Below are 7,055 nucleotides of genomic sequence, written 5' to 3'. Positions count from 1 at the left end.
TTTCGTGTGTGTGTGTGTGTGGGGGGGATCCGTGGCGGTCCCTCCCAGAGCGCAGAGGCCTTCGGAGGGGTGGTGGTCGGGCCCTCTCCGGGGCCAGGGAGGGCGGCGGGGGCACCCGTCGGGGTCTGCCTGGCGCTTCCTCCGCCCGCCCCAGAGTGGAGGCGGGGGCTCTCTTGGGGACAGATGCTGCCTCTCGTCTCCCTGCTAGAATCCCTGGAATGCCTCCCTCCCTCCCTCCCTTTGATGTCTCCCGGCCAGGCGCGGCGGCGGCGGCTGCTGCTGCTTCTGCTGCTGCTGCTGGGAGACCCGCAAGGTGAGGCTGCCCTTTCCTCCCCCCCTTGGAGGCTGGGAGAGGAGGACTGGGACTGGGAGAGCCTCCCCTACTCCCCTCCACTCCCCCCGCCTGGTCTGTGCAGAAGAGGCTGGGCGGGGGGGGGTCTGGTCCTGCGTGTGCCTCCTGGCGTGTGTCTTCGGCTCTGCTCTTTGTCATCTGGCTGGGGACAACACTGTGAGCCACGAAGCTGCCGGAAATGCGGTTGTGTGTGTGTGTGTGGAGGGGTTCTCTGAGGCCCCGCCTTGCTGTGAGCCAGGGCAGCCTCTGCTGGCAGTGCCACAAGCCCCCCCCCCCACCACCACTACCGGGCAAGCGAGCACCTCTCTGGGCCCCGCCCCCCAGCCCTTAAGAATGGTGCACTGTGTGTGTGTGTGGGGGGGGTGCAGCTGGCCCCACGGCTTTGCTGTCAAGCCTGGCTCCTCCCAGGCTCTCCTGGTTGCCTGGAGGGGCCTCACCTTTTTTGGTATGGTTGCCCTTGTGCGGCCCCCCCAGCTGCTCCCAGAGGCCCAAGAATGAATCCCTGCAGGGCTGGAAGTGGTGCACGCACACAGTGCGCTCCTAGTCGTATTGTCGTCCTTGTACGGCAGTGTGTGTAGTGTAGTCAGGAGATCCTAAGATTGTCTGGCAGCCAGAAGTTCCAGCCCTTTTAGATTTATGCACCCCTGGGTGGTGAGCTAGACTTGTTTCTGAGGCAAGAGATGGTTCAGAAGTGCCCGTGCATCCCGGCCCTGGTATTCCTTGGAAGTCACCCTTCCAGGTACTTGTCAGGGCCGACCACGCTTAGCTCCCGGGACCTGACGGGATTGGGCCAGCCTGGGCCATCCAGGTCAGGGTGGTGAGCTGCTGATTCCTTACAACGGCCCTGTAGGATTGGCGAGATTTGCCCAGAATGCGGGGGTGGGGTGGGGGGTGAGATTGGAGGGCTGTGAGAGGATACGGCTGCTTGTCCCAAGGTGACCTGATGGGCGGGTGCCTCACCCGGGGCTGTTCAGCACTAATGTCCCCCCCCCGAAGGGTGCTAAGTATATATTATATATTTGTATTTACAACGTCTATATCCCGCCTTTCTGCCCTTCCGAGATAGCTATCAGTTGAAAACATACACGATAAAATTCCAATCTGAAATCCTTTTTTGATAGCCACCCTTGAGAAGCACAAAAAGCAGAACATGTATTATCATCTAAGCAAAGCAATGCCTCCTGCCAAAATAGGACTACTGCCAGAGGCATACAAGACCATCTGAAGAAGAAGAGGAAGAGATTGGATTTATACCCCATGGCCCTTCACTACCCAAAGGAGTCTCAGAGCGGCTTACAGACTCCTCTCCCTTCCCCTCCCCACAACATACACCCCCTGTGAGGTAGGCGGGGCTGAGAGAGCTCTTTCGAGGACTGCCCTTGAGAGAACAGCTCGGAGAGAACTTGTGAGTGACCCAAGGTCACACCAGCGGGTGCAAGTGGAGGAGGAGTGGGGAATCAAACCCAGTTCTCCCAGATTAGAGTCCGCGCACTTCACCACGACACCAAACTGGCTCCACAGGGACCCCCACTGGCCCTGCGGGATCAGGCCAGTGGGGGTCTTTCTCGTCCAGCACAGCCTGTCTCACACAGGCCGGCCCAGCATGCAGGGCACTGAGGCCTCCTGGCACTGGGATGCAGACGTTTGCTGCCTCCATAGGTGGAAGCCGTGTCCCCTCTAGGCTGAGTTAGTGTGAGCTAGCTCACAGTTTCTCAGCCTCCGGCTCAGACATTCTTGCATTCGCTCAGGAAGGAGGGCTCCACAGCAGACTGATCTATGCAGCAGCCAAATCGCTCGCTCACAACTTTAATGCCCGTAGCTCACAAAGTGGAATTTTTGCTCACAAGACACCACAGCTTAAAGGGAGTATTGGGTGGAAGTTGGCTTTAATCACCATGGCCAGCGGCCCTTGCGGGGCACCACCTCCGCCAAGCTCTCTGATCTCCTTTTAAAGCCATCCCGGCCATCATCGTATTTTGCCGTCTGACAACAAAAAGGTATTCCGGACGTCCTTTATTTTGGGGGCACACAGCTCCTGGACTCTGAGAGGGTCTCCCTGCAGCCGTGGCGGCCGGACTGTGTCCCACGAGCGGGTGGGCAGGGAAGTTCCCGGCTGCCTTTCTGTTTTAGTCGGCCCCTTCGTCTTGGTCCTGGAGTCGCCCTGGGGCAGTTACTGGCCAGGTGGGGAGGCCATGTTCTTTGCGTGGCAGGTAAACTCAGAAATAGGTAGCAGTGTTCTCCGCTGGAGGTGGAGGCTAGCCTGTTTCTTGCAATGGAAAGCAGCATTCTTTCATAGGGCTGCTGCCCTCAGCCTTCAGAAATGACCTTTATGCGTGGATTTCATTAATGTGTTTCCCAAGGGGGACACAAAGTGGATGACGTCGCTGTTCCCTCCTCCAAGGTATCCTCACCACAACCCTGTGAGGTAGATTAGGATGAGAGTGTGTCACTGGCCTAAGGGCCCCCCCATCGTGAGATTCCATGGCAGAGCTGGGGATTCGAACCCAGAGTCTCCCAGATCCTAGCTCAGGGGCGGCCAAACTTGCTCAGCGTAAGAGCCGCACAGAATAAGCGTCAGATGTTTGAGAGCTGCAAGACATGGACGGATATTACACACACGTCCTAATTGGAAAATGTACAAATTTGCTTTTTACTAACATTAAATGAGACTGCCAAAAATAAAAAGGGGTAAAAACAGATATTGATAATAATATTTATTTGTCTAATTTATTTGCCTAAGAGAGAAAGAGGTGGAAGGAATGAAAGAGGTGGAAGGAAAGAGAGAGAGAGAGAGAAACAAAGAGAGCAAATACGTAGATGTGGGAGGGGGAGGAAGGAAGAGAGAGAGGAAGGAAGGAAGGGAGAAAGAAAGAAAGAAAGAAAGGTGAAAAGAAAGAAAGAGGTGGAAAGAAAGTAAATCGATGGGGGGGGGGGAGGGAGGGAGGAGAAAAGAGAGAGAGAGAGGTCCCCGGCCGCCCTTCTGGGAGCCGCACAATATGTGTGGAAGAGCCACGCGTGGCTCCCGAGCCGCAGTTTGGCCACCCCTGTCCTAGCCCGACATGTCAACCGCCCTGGCATTTGTGCGTTGAGAAGATCAGTTCTGATTTTATTAAGCCAGGATGTTTGCACTGGTCTTCCATGCAGCTGAAACTCTGAAGGAAATGTGTCAAGGAGCACCTTGAAGACCAGCACAGTTTGGAGGAGGGGGCATGAGATGTCCCCGAGTCCGGGGCTCCTCTCGGGGGTGTCTGGTGGGAGGTGGCTGTGACCCAGGAAAGCTCTGGCCCCGGAAGCCTGGTGGGTCCCTCCGGGGCTCCTGGACTCAGGCCTCACTCCTCTACCCCTGACAAACACGGCTCCACCCACAGAAACGGTCTTGAATAAAAACGTTGTTCTGTCCCTCTTGTCCTAAAAATTGGGTCTGTGTCTGGGGGATGACTTGCTTCGGCTGCCGAGTGATTTCTTAGTGGCCACAGAAAGACCCTTAACTGTGACGTCCTCGTCTCCCTCTTCCTGATACGTGAGCGAGGGGAGGCCTCCTTGGTGGTGGTGCCACCGCTGCAGAGCACCCGCTGAGGGAGGGAGGGAGGCGCCCCTGGCCCCCTTGCAAGCAGCAGGGGAGAGAGGCGGTGGCGTGGCTGCTTCACAGGGGGCCTCGGGGCCATTTCCTGTTTCTGTCTGTCCATGCCTTTTTGTGTCCTCTGGGGGCTGGGAAGGAGGGCCAGAAAGGTCTGGTGACCCAAACAGCTGCTGTGGATAAACAAGGCCTTTGCCTGGCGCGGCAGCGGCAGCAGAAAGGGCAGGCGGGCGGGCAGCCCCCACCCCGCATGCTTCTCTGTGGCTTTCGGGAAAGAGAGAGCGAGAGAGGCCCCTCCCCCACTCCCTCCCTGCATGGGATATTTGATCTTCCAGCATCAGCCTTTGTCAACCAGAGATTCTGCCACTGCAGCTGTTGCCGTTGGAAAGCCCCAGGCCGCTGCCGGCCGTGAATGTGTCAGGAGGGTGCCACAAGCTGCCTGCGGCCGACTCCCATCCTGGGGCTCTCCAGGCCTCCTTGGACCTCCGTCAGGGGCTCTCTAGCAAGGGGAGGACCTTTTGCATCACCCGCGTGGCACTGCCAAGGACTGAGGCCACATGTGGAGCAGACCGGCTGCCCCATTGCGTCTGCCTCCTGCTGAGTCAGTTTGGTGTCGTGGTTAAGTGCGCGGACTCTAATCTGGGAGAACCGGGTTTGATTCCCCACTCCTCCACTTGCACCTGCTAGTGTGACCTTGGGCAAGCCGTAGTTCTGATAAGAGCTGTTCTTGGAAAAGAGCCGTTTCTGTCAGAGCTCTCTCAGCTCCACCCACCTCACAGGGTGTGTGTCTGTTGTGGGGAGGGGAACGGAAAGGAGTTTGTAAGCCGCTCTGAGACTCCTTCAGGTAGTGAAGGGCCATGGGGTATGAATCCAATCTCTTCTTCTCTTCTGAGTCCTGTCCTTGGCCTGTCGTGGACAGCCCAGTCCGCTCTCCAGGGTCTCCAGCAGAGGCCTTACATAAGAACATAAGAGACGCCAATGTTGGATCAGGCCAAAGGCCCATCCAGTCCAACACTCTGTCTGTCACACAGTGGCCAGAAATACCAGGTGCCATCAGGAGGTCCACCAGTGGGGCCAGGACATTAGAAGCCCTCCCACTGTTGACCCCCCCCCGCAAGCACCAAGAAGACAGAACATCCCTTGCCCCAGAGCCCCTATCTATACCCTGTGGCTAATAGCCACTGATGGACCTCTGCTCCATATGCTTATCTAATTCCCTCTTGAAGCCGTCCATGCTTGTAGCCGCCACCACTTCCTGTGGCCGTAAATTCCATGTGTTAATCACTCTTTGGGTGAAGAAGAACTTCCTTTTATCCATTCTAACCCGACCGCTCAGCAGTTTCATGGAGTGCCCACGAGTTCTTGTATTGTGAGAAAGGGAGAAAAGTACCTCTTTCTCTACCTGCTCTATCCCATGCATAATCTTATAAACCTCGATCATGTCACCCCTCAGTCGTCGTTTCTCCAAGCTAAAGAGCCCTAAGCGCTTTAACCTTTCCTCATAGGGAAAGTGTTCCAACCCTTTTATCATTCGAGTTGCCCTTCTCTGCACTTTTTCCAAAGCTATAATATCCTTTTTAAGGTGTGGTGACCAGAACTGCACACAGTATTCCAAATGAGGTCGCACCATAAGCGCTTTAACCTTTCCTCATAGGGAAAGTGTTCCAACCCTTTTATCATTCGAGTTGCCCTTTTCTGCACTTTTTCCAAAGCTATAATATCCTTTTTAAGGTGTGGTGCCCAGAACTGCACACAGTATTCCAAATGAGGTCTCACCATTGATTTATATAGGGGCATTATTATATTGGCTGATCTGTTTTCAATACCCTTCCTAATAATCCCCAGCATAGCATTGGCCTTCTTTATTGCAGTCACACACTGTCTCGACATTTTCAGTGAGTTATCTACTACAACTCCAAGATCTCTCTCTTGATCTGTCTCTGCCAGTTCAGACCCCATCAATGTGTATTTATATTTAGGATTTTTGGCTCCAATGTGCATCACCTTGCACTTGGCCACATTGAACCCCATTTGCCATGTTGACGCCCACTCGCCCATCCTTGACAGATCCCCTTGGAGTGCCTCACAATCCTCACTGGTTTTCACCACCCTGAACAACTTCATACCATCTGCAAATTTAGCCACTTCACTGCTTACTCCCAACTCCAAATCATTAATGAACAAGTTAAAAAGCAGTGGACCAAGTACTGATCCCTGCGATACCCCACTGCTTACCACCCTCCACTGAGAAAATTGCCCATTTATACTCACTCTCTGTTTTCTATTAATTAGCCAGTTTTCGATCCATAAAAGGACTTGTCCTTTTATCCCATGATTTTTGAGCTTGCTTAGGAGCCTTTGATGAGGAACTTTATCAAAAGCTTTCTGGAAGTCAAGGTAAATAATATCTATTGGATCCCCCTTGTCCACATGTTTGTTCACCCCCTCAAAGAACACTAACAGGTTAGTGAGACAAGATCTTCCCTTACAGAACCCATGCTGAGTCTACCTCAATAAGTTTTGTTCATCTATGTGCCTACTAATTCTTTCCTTAATAATGGTTTCCACCAATTTACCCGGTATCGACGTCAAACTGACTGGCCTGTAATTTCCCGGATCTCCTCTGGAACGCTTTTTAAAGATGGGAGTGACATTAGCTACCTTCCAGTCCTCAGGAATGGAGGCTGATTTTAAGGAGAGATTACATCTTTTTGTCAGGAGATCCACAAGTTCACATTTGCGTTCTTTCAGAACTCTCGGATGTATGCCATCTGGGCCAGGTGATTTATCAGTTTTTAAGTTGTCTATCAGTTTTAGGACCTCCTCAATGTGTGGGTAGTTAAAATCACCTATTACAACACAGTCGCCTGCTGCCTGGTCCATTCACTGAACTCCAGACTTGTCCTGGGCACAGGTTTGCTGCCACTAAAATATACATGAAGTTGCATTATACCGAGTTGGACTTTTCTTGGGCCATAAGAACAGAAGGGGAGCCCTGCTGGATCAGACCACGGAGGGACCATCCAGTCCTGCATCCTGACTCACACAGTGGCCAAGGCCAACCAGTTCCTCTGGAGGGCCAAAAGCAGGGCAGAGAGGCCAAGGCCTTCAGAAGAACATCGGAAG

At 53.7% G+C, this 7,055-nt stretch overlaps 1 protein-coding gene across 1 annotated transcript in view; it reads left to right on the top strand.

The window, feature by feature from the left end:
* The window catches only part of LOC107114253 (atrial natriuretic peptide receptor 2-like), a gene marked incomplete at both ends in the record, with an annotated part of 16,052 nt that overhangs the window by 1,284 nt on the left and 7,713 nt on the right, over window positions 1-7,055 (top strand). The window lies entirely within an intron of this gene.

This window comes from Gekko japonicus, unplaced genomic scaffold, assembly GCF_001447785.1.
Source record: "Gekko japonicus isolate JY-2015 unplaced genomic scaffold, Gekko_japonicus_V1.1 scaffold3998, whole genome shotgun sequence".
NCBI classification, from domain to species: domain Eukaryota; kingdom Metazoa; phylum Chordata; class Lepidosauria; order Squamata; family Gekkonidae; genus Gekko; species Gekko japonicus.
Note: the sequence above shows the minus strand (reverse complement) of the source record. Positions and strands in the feature narration are given on the sequence as shown.